At 43.4% G+C, this 14,776-nt stretch overlaps 1 long non-coding RNA gene across 1 annotated transcript; it reads left to right on the forward strand.

The window, feature by feature from the left end:
• Nucleotides 1-3,724: 3,724 nt before the first annotated feature.
• LOC143789238 (uncharacterized) lies at nucleotides 3,725-4,783 on the forward strand. The gene is made up of 3 exons (XR_013219029.1): nucleotides 3,725-4,072; nucleotides 4,178-4,315; nucleotides 4,410-4,783. It is a non-coding gene; the product is annotated as an uncharacterized LOC143789238 (long non-coding RNA).
• Nucleotides 4,784-14,776: the final 9,993 nt, after the last annotated feature.

A 14,776-nucleotide genomic window follows, 5' to 3' on the forward strand; every position in this document is an offset into this window, starting at 1 on the left:
AGGGATGGAAGCATTAAAACCGCCGTTGTGGAGTAAAACTGATTTGAGACTTCTTTTTGAAGAATCTATAAAAAGACGCCATTGCGCTGAATCATATTGGATTTTGAATTGAACCATCAAACCTTCGACATCGATGCAATAAACCAACTTATCTTCCTGGGCAAAGTAAGGAACAAACTCGTTTTCACGATGTCTGAACCATGAAAAAGACACTCCTGGCAACAATAAATTCTTGCTTTTGAGCCTTGATCCGAGTAACTCAGCGGCATCTTTGAGAAGATTCAAGTCTCTTACCAAATCATTCATCTCCTCCTGGGAAAACAATTTTGGTCTTGTATCATCTTCAAAGTCAGAACTTGATTAATCATCTGGTTCAGGTATGACTCCACCTTCATCGGAGCTAGTTATCTCTTCCAAGGTAGCAGGGGCCTTGGGTACTGGTATATCTGTGCCATGGGGGATGGGACGAATTGCTGAGTGAATATTGGGGTATGAAATGGAATGCTTCCATTTTGAATTATACCCTTTCGCATTGCATGAACAAAAGTAACAATCGTCACTATGGTTCCTTTGCTCTCATCATACCATAGGAAGCCCATAATGGAAAGCTTTTTTTTTTACCCTTGAATCAATTTCGGAGGTCCTCAACACACCGTTTGCACACTTTATGAGGCGCCCAAGCTTTATCTTGATCTCCAAGCTTTAGTCCGAAATAAGCGAAGTATACTTTTTTCACAAAGTTTGTAATATTCAGCTGTTGCTTCAACACTGTATATTCACCACAAATGTAACAGAAACTGTCAGGCGAATTAATACTCTTCCGCTGAGCCATAGTGCTAATTTTGGGAAACACGGTTGAATATGACGAGCTAACATGAACTGAGATGAAAAAGTGTGAACAGGCGAGAACCAAGATAAAACAATCGAATCAAGCCCGAGCATGTCAGAGCCTGTTCGTTCAGCTTGCAACATGTTGATGCTGGTTTCATTAGCTCACTCTGAAAGTTCTTTTCTTTGAAAGTTATATTTTTTTGGCATTGTATATCTTCAATGCATTGATGTGAATTAATTAATCGTAATTTTGACTTTCAAAACCCTAAGATAAAAAAATACCAAAAATTGAGAAAAATATACTAATTTGAAGAGAATTTTGCATTTTGTGGCAAATCCTGACATCCAGGATTTTTTGCAATATTTTTTTCGTTTTCAGCACACCAAAATACATGGAAATTAGATGAAAATAATCAAACAGCTTTTTAGTCACCTGTGTTATTTAGTCTGGAAAAAAGACGACTGAGGGGCGATCTAATAACCATGTATAAGTATATAAGGGGACAATACAAATATCTCTCCGAGGATCTGTTTATACCAAGGAATGTGACGGTCACAAGGGGGCATTCTCTGCGTCTGGAGGAGAGAAGGTTTTTCCGCCAACATAGAGGATCCTTTACTGTTAGGGCAGTGAGAATCTGGAATTCCTTACCTGAGGACGTGGTGATGGTGAACTCAATCGAGTGGTTCAAGAGAGGCCTGGATGTCTTCCTAGAGTGTTAACAATATTGTATCTTACAGTTATTTGGTTCTTTAGAAGGACGTAGATCTGGGGATTTATTCTGACCAAATATAGGCTGAACTGGATGGACAAATGTTTTATTTCGGCCTTGCTAACTATGTTACTATGTTACTTTGTTGCTATGTAAAATGGAAGGTGAATGGAAAATTAAAAAAGTTGTTGAAAAATAAAAAGTTGTGGCTTTTAGGAAGGAAGGGAAAACTGAAAATGCAAAAAAGAAAAATGTAAGTAATGGAAATCATGGCAGAAATAAATATTTAAACATTTCTTCTGCTAAAACCTCAATCTCTATGGTTTTATACATGAGAAAAATCACGGATGTCTGAATGAGGTTTTAAGAAGATAAATCAGTTCAGATCTTTGGGAGGGTAATTTCACCATCTCCCTCTGTAACTCTGCATCAGGCATGTGTCCCACTGACCAGCCCACCCGAGGTGTCCACAGGGAATTTGCCAGATAGGAAGAAACCTGCCTGGTCCTGTTGTAATACATACTGTACTTTTGTGGATGTGAGATAAATGAGTGATATGGACACATGTATGTCATGTAATATGGCCATGGTGGTACAGAAAACTAAAAAAACTGAAGTCTTTTTTTTTATTTTTTATTATAATTATTTGTATGCTTTAGCCTCTATTATTTATTTTATTTTCACTTATTTATAACCTATGGTAATCATTTCCCTGACAGTCCGGTAGGCAGCTGCTGAGTTGTGTATTGTTTAGCAATAATGTATCACCCACAACAATAAATGATAAAGAAAAACATTACATTCTTATAATTTACAGCAGAGGACATAATCTGTTTATAAAATCCACTATTTACAAACAAGGAGAAAAATGATTTTTCAATCTTTTCCAACCCAGATATATACATTTCTACTATATTAAACAGATGGGATATTTCTGTTCCCCATTCTCTGCCTCACTCACCAGTTGGCAGCAAACATGGCGGCCCAGCTGCTCTGATGTCACAATATTATGCTCAGGACTAGGGGGTCACTCAGAATTATGATGTCATAATGGCCTCATGGAATGTCCTGAGGGTATGTAATGTCTGAGCGCTGTGACATCAGCGCCATTTCTAGAGTTGATGCTTTTGCGGACACTTCACTTTGGCTGTGGAAGAGCGAACTAGTTTGTGTTACACATCTGGTGATTACTTCCATTGATTCTTTTTGATCTTTGATCAGAGCACAATAACATCGGTGCCACCGGAGAGCTTAGTTCTCCAATATTCGATCAGCCAGCTTCAGGTAACTTTGTCATGAGTGCCCGGGAGCTGCGTCAGCTGATTGCTGACAATGAGGCATGGCTGCGCCGACCAGAAAACCAAGGTAAGTGATATTTGGGGGAGACAGACAATATTCCCACCCTATAGGGCTCTCTTGGGAGGAAATATACCTGGGGTATGATGGGTCACATTTCAGGATAGACAGTGCAGGTTTACGAAGTCCAAAATAATGTCAGTTCTTTGAAGGGTTCCCCTTTCCCTAAACACCACAGCAGCAGATAGATCCATCACTATAGCCCAAAAGTGTTTGCTAACATTGGGAAAAATTCTGATAAATTCTCATTCATTTATAGGTCAGGCCATAATTGTCCATAGGTTACGGTCTCATCAAAGAGATCAGGAAAGACCTTCTACCAGTGATGGACATCAGAGAGACAGCAATGCTGTCACTGAGAGGAGAAGGAGAACGACCCGAGATCCTCCAACTCGTAGGGGACAGGAAGAGAGAAGAGAAAGAAGCCGCTCTCCTCTAAGGCCAGCCCCTGCGGAGCCCTCCAGAACAACAGGAGAGAGCAGCAGGGGTGGTGACCGTCCCCTCCCATCTATTCAACAACAGGAAGTGGGTGTGATTACACCACCAGTGCCACAGGTGGCGGTGGCGATTCCTGTTGGCAGCAGAGTAAATATAATTCTCCCAACAAGGGATATAACCCCAGAGGAGGAGACCCAGTCATGTGTCATCTGTATGACCCAATATGAGATTGGAGAGCAGGTCATAGTCCTTCCATGTGACCACAGCTTCCATCAGGGATGTATTTCTAGATGGCTCCGCTCCAACCCTCTGTGCCCCCTGTGCCGTAACCACGTCTTCCAATGATGCACCAAAATGGAATCACAAGGCTTTAGGAAGAAAGCTATCTCCATGGTGCAGAAAGTGGAAGAGACCATACTGAATTCCAGCCCAGGTAAGGGACCTGTGCATATATTAAAACTACATTCCTTTGAAGGCTGTAAAAAAAAACCCTCACTTTTAATTTTCCTGAATTTCTGGTCTTGCCTTAGTTTAACATCAGCTTTGGTCAACATCTCACCAAGCATGAAGGGCTATGAACATCCCATAAACACCAGACGGTAAGTCATCTCTCATTCCCTCTGTCCCATGATATCTATGTCACATGTAACATATAAATAATTGTTCTTTTCACAGAAGGATGATCCAAGTCTGGAGAACATTGAGGAATGAGATCAAAATGACTTGTACTTTATGTAAGTAGATATTAGAATTTGTTTTCTTTTATTTTCCACAGATTATTAACTTTTTACTGGGAATCTATTGATGTCATGTAATAATTTGTCATTTTCTCTTCACAGAAATGTGTATTATTTTGCACATAAATCACCTTTATCTTCCCGCTGTTCTGGTCTCTCTGTAGTTTGCCATCAGCTTTGGTCACTATCTCACCAGGCATGAAGGGTTTTGTGAACATGGAAATCCCAAAACAGCTAATGGTAAGTTACCTCATTCCCTCTTCTCTCTCCACCCAATAATGATCATCACATTACATGCAATATAGAATTAATTGTTGTTTTCTCCTTTTTATAGAAGGAAGATCCAAGTCTGGAGAACATTGAGGAATTAGATCAGAACGACCTGCACTCCATGTAAGTAGATATTAGAATTTCTTTCTTTTAGTCTCCAGCTCATATTTAGTTACTTTTTATTAGGAATCTACTGATGAGATGTAATAACTTGGTGTCTTCTCTTCACAGAAATCTGCAGAAGTTACAGATCATTTCCATAATGATCCACAGATTCCTCATCTGCTTCATTGAGTCACCGATTCCATCACGTGCAGTGATGCTGATAACAGCTGAAGCTCCAGATTCGGATGTTACCATAAATTCTATTAATTGCAAACAATTTATAAAATTAAATAATATTTACCATCAATATGTCTGGTTGTGACTTTTTACTGTACAAATTGTTACATAACTTTCAGAGTACACAATTATAAGTGAGGGAGGTATCTATCATTAGTTGGTATAGGGGTAGCGATCACACTTAAAGAGGTTATGTACTTTATATTGATGGCCTATTCTTAGGATAGGTCAGAAACATCAGATCAATTTGGGTGTGACACAAAGTGATCAGCTGTTCCCCTAGTCCCCTTCCTGCAGTATGTGTCCCATCCTAATCCCATTCCTCAAGTAATTTGCCCCATCCTGGTCGCCTTTCTGGGGTATTGTGCCCCATCCTGGTCTCCCTCCTTCCAGGCTAATGTGCCCCCATCCTGGAGTAACGTGCCTCATCATGGGCCCCTTCCTGGGTAATAAGCTCTGTTCTGTTCGACTAAAAAAAAAACAATTCTTACCACCACCACCCTAATTCCCATGATGTGCAGTGTCCTCTTTTTCAGCCGGCTCAAGCGCTGGCAGCTGACATCGGTATGCCCACCATGGTGTATGACATCACTGCCATGTGCCTCCAGGCACGACGATATTAGCTGCCATAATGAGGTGACGTGTGCACAACTATAGAAGGTGCCAGAGTAGGTTCCCACATCATAAATATATGTCCAAATACTTGGCACTGAACTTGATACGATCAATAACAGTATTTAATGTTGTTCACGAGGAAGTAAACAGAAAACGTTTCGGTCAAAATTAGACCTTCATCAGTTACAAGTAAGAAAAACAAAATAAATCCAACGAAAGGTTACATCAAAACACAAAATAAAGTATATACAATAGTATTGGTCAATCGTATTGTAGAAAATGACGGTAAAGCAGACAATAGCAAATTAGTCCAGTGTCACACATTAGAGTGCAAGGGTTAATATCCCTTGAGCAGGAAAGAGAGTGGACCGAAGGAGTTTTGTTGTGAAACAGTGGGAAAAAATTGAAGTTTATACCAGTTCACTTTACTTCAAAAATGTCCGAAAACCACAAGAGTGCTAACTCAGTTGCCAACTACCGTATATACTGGAGTATAAGCCGAGAATTTCAGCCCATTTTTTTAGGCTGAAATTGACCCTCTGGGCTTATACTCGAGTCATACCCAGGGGTCGGCAGGGGAGAGGGATCGGCAGCGGTCTAATAATACTCACCTGCTCCTGGCGCGGTCCCTGCATGTCTGTTCTCCGGGCGCTGACAGCTTGTTCCTGTAGTGAGCGGTCACATGGTACCACTCCCATAGGGGTGGGGCCGCATATTCATTACTGTAATGAGCGGTACCATGTGACTGCTCACTACAGGAAGAAGCTGCCGGCACCAGGGAACAGACGTGCAAGGACCACGCCAGGAGCTGGTGAGTATAATGCAGTGCGCGATATTCACCTGCTCCCCGTTCCACCGTCGGCGCCGCTGTGTCTTCTGTGTCCTCTGCACTGATGCTCAGGTTAGAGGGCGCGATGACGCAATTACTGTGCGCCGCCTGTTATGATCCGGTGGAAGGATCACCAAACTGACCTGATAGGTAAACCTGAATAGTAGGACAAGCTCCGGGAATGTGGGAACTATACTGACCGCAATCCTGATCCTATCCACACACACTAAAGGCAGCCGTGGAGTGTTACCTAAAAACCTAGACGCCTCTTCACAGCCTGAGAAACTAGCTACCCCTAGAGAGAAAGCAAAGCCTCACTTGCCTCAGAGAAAACCCCAAAGTTTAGACAGCCCCCCACAAATAATAACGGTGAGTTAAGGGGAAAATACAAACGTAGGAATGAAAAACAGGTTTAAGCAAATGAGGCCCGCTAACACTAAATAGACAGAAGATAGCAGGGATCTGTGCGGTCGGTACAAAAACTATCAAAAACTATCCACGCAGAAAGTACAAGAACCCCCACACCGACTCACGATGTGAGGGGCGCACTTCAGGACGAGCCGAATGAAAGGCACGAACCAAATTGGCCGCATGGACATCAGAGGCGACAACCCAGGAATTATCCTCCTGACCATAGCCCTTCCATTTAACTAAGTACTGAAGCTTCCGTCTCGAAACACGAGAATCCAAGATCTTCTCCACCACATACTCCAACTCTCCCTCGACCAAGACCGGAGCAGGAGGGTCAACAGAAGGAACAACAGGCACCACATATCTCCGCAACAATGACCTATGGAACACATTGTGAATGGCAAATGATGCCGGGAGGTCCAAACGAAATGACACAGGGTTGAGGATTTCCAAAATCTTATAAGGACCGATGAAACGAGGCTTGAACTTAGGAGAGGAAACCTTCATCGGAACATAACGAGAAGACAACCATACCAAATCCCCCACACGAAGTCAGGGACCCACACAGCGACGGCGGTTAGCAAAGCGCTGAGCCTTCTCTTGTGACAACGTCAAATTGTCCACCACGTGGTTCCAAATCTGCTGCAACCTATCCACCACAGAATCCACCCCAGGACAGTCAGAAGGCTCAACCTGACCTGAGGAAAAACGAGGATGAAAACCAGAATTGCAATAAAAAGGCGAAACCAAAGTAGCAGAACTAGCCCGATTATTGAGGGCGAACTCAGCCAATGGCAAAAAAGTCACCCAATCATCCTGATCCGCAGAAACAAAACATCTCAGATAAGTCTCCAAGGTCTGATTAGTTCGTTCGGTTTGTCCATTCGTCTGAGGATGGAAGGCCGATGAAAAAGATAATTCAATGCCCATCTTAGCACAAAAGGACCGCCAAAATCTGGACACAAACTGGGATCCTCTGTCAGACACAATATTCTCAGGAATACCATGCAAACGAACCACATTCTGAAAAAACAGTGGAACCAAATCGGAGGAGGAAGGCAGCTTAGGCAAGGGCACCAAATGGACCATTTTAGAAAAACGATCACAAACCACCCAGATAACAGACATCTTCTGAGAGACTGGAAGATCCGAAATAAAATCCATGGAAATATGCGTCCAGGGCCTCTTCGGGACAGGTAAAGGCAAAAGCAGTCCACTGGCACGAGAACAGCAAGGCTTAGCCCGAGCACAAATCCCACAGGACTGCACAAAGGAACGCACATCCCGCGACAAGGAAGGCCACCAAAAGGACCTAGCCACCAAATCCCTGGTACCAAAAATCCCAGGATGACCCACCAACACCGAAGAATGAACCTCGGAAATGACTCTACTGGTCCATCTATCCGGGACAACCAGTCTCTCCGGTGGACAACGGTCAGGTCTATTGGCCTGAAATTCCTGCAGTACCCGTCGTAAATCAGGGGAGATGGCAGACAAAATCACCCCCTATCTGAGGACACCAGCCGGTTCAGAAACTCCCGGAGAGTCAGGCACAAAGCTCCTAGAAAGAGCATCAGCCTTCACGTTCTTCGAACCCGGAAGGTATGAAACCACGAAATCGAAACGAGAGAAAAACAGCGACCATCGAGCCTGTCTAGGATTTAGCCGTTTAGCAGACTCGAGATAAGTCAAATTCTTGTGATCCGTCAAGACCACCACACGATGTTTGGCTCCCTCTAGCCAATGTCGCCACTCCTCAAATGCCCATTTCATTGCCAACAACTCCCGATTACCAACATCATAATTCCGCTCGGCAGGCGAAAACTTTCTTGAAAAGAAAGCACATGGCCTCATCACAGAGCCATCAGAGCTTCTCTGTGACAAGACAGCCCCAGCTCCAATCTCAGAAGCATCAACCTCGACCTGGAAGGGCAGAGAGACATCCGGCTGACGCAAGACAGGAGCCGAAAAAAACCGACGTTTGAGCTCCTGAAAGGCCTCCACGGCCGCAGGAGACCAATTCGTCACATCAGAACCCTTCTTGGTCAAATCCGTCAAAGGCTTAACCACACTGGAAAAATTAGTGATGAAGCGACGGTAAAAATTAGCAAAACCCAAGAACTTCTGAAGACTCTTTACCGATGTAGGTTGAGTCCAGTCATAAATAGCCTGGACCTTGACTGGATCCATCTCAATGGTAGAAGGAGAAAAAATAAAGCCCAAAAAGGAAACCTTCTGGACTCCGAAGAGACATTTAGAGCCCTTCACAAACAAGGCATTGGCTCGCAGGTCCTGAAATACCATCCTGACCTGCTTCACATGAGATTCCCAATCATCAGAAAAGACCAAAATATCATCCAGGTACACAATCATAAACCTATCCAGATATTCTCGGAAGATGTCGTGCATGAAGGACTGGAACACAGAAGGGGCATTAGAAAGCCCAAAAGGCATCACCAAGTACTCAAAATGGCCTTCGGGCGTATTGAATGCTGTTTTCCATTCATCGCCCTGCTTTATACGCACAAGATTATACGCTCCACGAAGATCTATCTTGCTGAACCAACTGGCCCCCCTAATCCAAGCAAACAGATCAGACAACAGTGGCAAAGGATACTGAAATTTGACCGTGATGTTATTTAGAAGGCGATAATCTATACAGGGTCTCAGAAAACCATCCTTCTTGGCCACAAAAAAGAACCCTGCACCCAAAGGGGACGAGGACGGGCGAATATGCCCCTTCTCCAAAGACTCCTTGATATAACTCCGCATAGCGGCATGTTCTGGTACAGACAAATTAAAAAGTCGTCCCTTAGGGAACTTACTACCAGGAATCAAATTTATGGCGCAATCACAATCCCTATGAGGAGGTAGGGCACTGGACTTGGGCTCATCAAATACATCCTGGTAGTCCGACAAAAATTCAGGGACTTCAGAAGGAGAAGAAGCAATAGACACCAAAGGAGCATCGCCATGAATCCCCTGGCAACCCCAACTTGACACAGACATTGCTTTCCAATCCAGGACTGGATTATGAGCCTGGAGCCATGGCAGACCTAAAACGACAACATCATGCAAATTATGTAACACAAGAAAGCGAATCACCTCCTAATGTGCAGGAGTCATGCACATGGTCACTTGAGCCCAGTACTGAGGTTTATTCTTGGCCAATGGCGTGGCATCAATTCCCTTTAGTGGAATAGGGAATTGCAAAGGCTCCAAGATAAAACCACAGCGCCTGGCAAAAGACAAATCCATCAAATTCAGGGCAGCACCTGAATCCACAAAAGCCATAACTGAGTAGGATGACAGAGAGCAAATCAAAGTAACAGACAAAATGAATTTAGGCTGTACAGTACCAATGGTGACAGACTTAGCGAAGTTTTTTTATGCGCTTAGAACAATCTGAGATAACATGAGCAGAATCACCACAGTAAAAGCACAACCCATTCTGACGTCTGTGATTTTGCCGTTCAATTCTGGTCAGAATCTTGTCACATTGCATAGACTCAGGCTTCTGCTCAGAAAATACCGCCAGATGGTGCACTGGTTTGCGCTCCCGTAAGCGCCGATCAATCTGAATGGCCAAAGACATTGACTCATTCAGACCCGCAGGCGTGGGGAACCCCACCATAACATCCTTAATGGCTTCAGAAAGACCCTTTCTGAAAATCGCTGCCAGGGCACACTCATTCCATTGAGTGAGCACAGACCATTTCCTAAACTTCTGACAGAAAACCTCTGCTTCATCCTGACCCTGGGAGAGAGCCAGCAAAACCTTTTCTGCTTGGTCTACCAGATTAGGTTCCTCATAAAGCACTCCAAGCGCCAGAAAAAATGCATCCACATTTTGCAATGCAGGATCTCCCGGTGCCAGAGAGAATGCCCAATCTTGAGGGTCACCACGCAACAAAGAAATAATAATTTTAACTTGCTGAACCGGATCACCAGAGGAACGAGGTCTCAGAGAAAGGAATAATCTGCAATTATTTTTAAAGTTCAAAAACCTAGATCTGTCTCCGGAGAACAGCTCAGGAATAGGTATCTTAGGCTCTGACATAGGACTGCGGACTACATAATCCTGAATGCCTTGTACCCTAGCAGTGAGATGATCCACACTAGAAGACAGACTCTGAAGGTCCATAGCTGCAGCTGAATTCTGAACCACCCAGAGATTAAGGGAAGGAGAGAGGCTAGACACACTGCAGAGGAAAAAAAAAAATAAATGAACTCAGGATTTCTCTTATCCCTCTTTTGCGATGCATTAACTCTTTACGGGCCTGCTGTACTGTTATGATCCGGTGGAAGGATCACCAAACTGACCTGATAGGTAAACCTGAATAGTAGGACAAGCTCCGGGAATGTGGGAACTATACCGACCGCAATCCTGATCCTATCCACACACACTAAAGGCAGCCGTGGAGCGTTACCTAAAAACCTAGACGCCTCTTCACAGCCTGAGAAACTAGCTACCCCTAGAGAGAAAGCAAAGCCTCACTTGCCTCAGAGAAAACCCCAAAGTTTAGACAGCCCCCCACAAATAATAACGGTGAGTTAAGGGGAAAATACAAACGTAGGAATGAAAAACAGGTTTAAGCAAATGAGGCCCGCTAACACTAAATAGACAGAAGATAGCAGGGATCTGTGTGGTCGGTACAAAAACTATCAAAAACTATCCACGCAGAAAGTACAAGAACCCCCACACCGACTCACGATGTGAGGGGCGCACTTCTGCTCCCCAGAGCTACCAGCAAGCGAAAAATCACATATAAGCAAGCTGGACTGAACACATCATATACTGAGAAACATATTCAAGGAAACAATGAGCAAAAAGAACTAGCAAGACTTAGCTTCTCAGAAATAGACAGGTCACCAGGAAAATCCAGGAGAGGTCGGAACCAGTACTGAATACAACGACAGCAGGCAACAAGTAAAGGTCCAGGTGGAGTTAAATAGGAACCAGCATAAAAGGAAATGAGGCAGCTGAGCCCAGCTCCAGACCCGCAGTATCGCTAAAGGCCACCAGAGGGAACCCAGACGGAATTCACAACAGCCACCCTCTGCCTGAACAGTCAGTGCCGAGGACGGGGAAGACACAGCGGCAGTCGGCGGTGGAACGGCAAAGGTGAATATAGCAAGTGCCGAGGGCCTGAGAGGTGAGTATGTCATTTTTAATTTTTTTTATTGCAGCAACAGCATATGGGGCAAATATCTGTATGGAGCATCTTATGGGGCCATGTGCAGCATTATATGGGGCAAATATCTGTATGGAGCATCTCATGCGGCCATGTGCAGCATTATATGGGGCAAATATCTGTATGGAGCATCTTATGGGGCCATGTGCAGCATTATATGGGGCAAAGGCAGCAAAAATTGAGACAGAGAGACTCATTGCCACAGACAGTAAAAGTAATCCCCAAATATTCTTTAGCTACGTAAATAGTAAGAAACTAAAAAATGATAGTATTGGCCCCCTTAAAAACAGTCTGGGTGAAATGCTGGATGAGGATGAGGAAAAAGCCAATATGCTAAATGACTTTTTTCATCAGTATTTACACAAGAAAACCCCATGGCAGACAATATGATCAGTGATAACAAATTTTCCCCATTAAATGTCACCTGCTTAACCCAGCAGGAAGTACGGTGGCGTCTAAAAATCACTAAAATTGACAAATCTCCGGGCCCGGATGGGATACACCCCCGAGTACTGCAGGAATTAAGTACAGCCATTGAAAGACCATTATTTTTAATCTTTAAAGACTCCATAATAACAGGGTCTGTACCACAGGACTGGCATATAGCAAATGTGGTGCCAATATTCAAAAAGGGGACAAAAAATTAACTCGGTAATTATAGGCCAGTAAGCTTAACCTCTACTGTGGGTAAAATCCTGGAGGGCGTTCTAAGGGATGCTATGCTGGAGTATCTGAAGAGGAATAACCTCATGACCCAATATCAACACGGGTTTACTAGGGACCGTTCCTGTCAGACTAATCTGATCAGTTTCTATGAAAAGGTAAGTTCCAGACTGGACCAAGGGAACGCAGTGGACGTAGTGTATATGGACTTTTCAAAAGCTTTTGATACGGTGCCACACAAAAGGTTGATACATAAAATGAGAATAATGGTGTTAGGGGAAAATATGTGTAAGTGGATTAAGAGCTGGCTCAGGGATAGGAAACAAAGGGTGGTTATTAATGGAGCACTGGGTCGTGGTTAGCAGTGGTGTACCACAGGGGTCAGTATTGGGCCATCTTCTTTTTAACATATTTATTAATCACCTTGTAGGGGGCATACAGAGCAGAATTTCTATATTTGCAGATGACACTAAACTCTGCAGGGTAATAAATACAGAGGAGGACAATTTTATATTGCAGGAGGATTTATGTAAACTAGAATCTTGGGCTGATAAATGGCAAATGAGCTTTAATGGGGATAAATGTAAGGTCATGCTCTTGGGTAGAAGTAATAAGATGTATAACTATGTGATTAATTCTAAAACTCTGGGCAAAACTGTCACTGAAAAGACCTGGGTGTATGGGTGGATGACAAACTCACATTTAGTGGCCAGTGTCAGGCAGCTGCTACAAAGGCAAATAAAATAATGGGATGCATTAAAAGAGGCATAGATGCTCATGAGGAGAACATAATTTTACCTCTATACAAGTCACTAGTTCGACCACACTTAGAATACTGTGTACAGTTCTGGTCTCCGGTGTATAAGAAAGACATAGCTGAACTAGAGCGGGTGCAGAGAAGAGCGACCAAGGTTATTAGAGGACTAGGGGGTCTGCAATACCAAGATAGGTTATTACACTTGGGGCTATTTAGTTTGGAAAAAAGAAGGCTAAGGGGTGATCTTATTTTAATGTATAAATACATGAGGGGACAGTACAAAGACCTTTCTGATGATCTTTTTAATCATAGACCTGAGACAGGGACAAGGGGGCATCCTCTTTGTCTGGAGGAAAGAAGGTTTAAGCATAATAACATATGCGGATTCTTTACTGTAAGAGCAGTGAGACTATGGAACTCTCTGCCGTATGATGTAATGAGTGATTCATTGCTTAAATTTAAAAGGGGACTGGATGCCTTTCTTGAAAAGTATAATGTTACAGGTTATACAGTTGTGGCCAAAAGTATTGACACCCCTGCAATTCTGTCAGATAATACTCAGTTTCTTCCTGAAAATGATTGCAAACACAAATTCTTTGTTATCATTATCTTCAATTAATTTGTCTTAAATGAAAAAACACAAAAAGAATTGTCCTAAAGCCAAATTGGATATAATTCCACACCAAACATAAAAAGGGGGTGGACAAAAGTATTGGCACTGTTCGAAAAATCATGTGATGCTTCTCTAATTTGTGTAATTAACAGCACCTGTAACTTACCTGTGGCACCTAACAGGTGTTGGCAATAACTAAATCACACTTGCAGACAGTTGACATGGATCAAAGTTGACTCAACCTCTGTCCTGTGCCCTTGTGTGTACCACATTGAGCATGGAGAAAAGAAAGAAGACCAAAGAACTGTCTGAGGACTTGAGAAACCAAATTGTGAGGAAGCATGAGCAATCTCAAGGCTACAAGTCCATCTCCAAAGACCTGAATGTTCCTGTGTCTACCGTGCGCAGTGTCATCAAGAAGTTTAAAGCCCATGGCACTGTGGCTAACCTCCCTAGATGTGGACGGAAAAGAAAAATTGACAAGAGATTTCAACGCTAGATTGTGTGGATGTTGGATAAAAAACCTCGACTAACATCCAAACAAGTTCAAGCTGCCCTGCAGTCCAAGGGTACAACAGTGTCAACCCGTACTATCCGTCAGCGTCTGAATGAAAAGGAACTGTATGGTAGGAGACCCAGGAAGACCCCACTTCTTACCCCGAGACATAAAAAAGCCAGGCTGGAGTTTGCCAAAACTTACCTGAAAAAGCCTAAAACGTTTTGGAAGAATGTTCTCTGGTCAGATGAGACAAAAGTAGAGCTTTTTGGGCAAAGGCATCAACATAGAGTTTACAGGAGAAAAAAAGAGGCATTCAAAGAAAAGAACACGGTCCCTACAGTCAAACATGGCGGAGGTTCCCTGATGTTTTGGGGTTGCTTTGCTGCCTCTGGCACTGGACTGCTTGACCGTGTGCATGGCATTATGAAGTCTGAAGACTACCAACAAATTTTGCAGCATAATGTAGGGCCCAGTGTGAGAAAGCTGGGTCTCCCAAGTCAAAATCAT

Source organism: Ranitomeya variabilis, unplaced genomic scaffold (genome assembly GCF_051348905.1).
Source record: "Ranitomeya variabilis isolate aRanVar5 unplaced genomic scaffold, aRanVar5.hap1 Scaffold_138, whole genome shotgun sequence".
NCBI lineage: Eukaryota > Metazoa > Chordata > Amphibia > Anura > Dendrobatidae > Ranitomeya > Ranitomeya variabilis.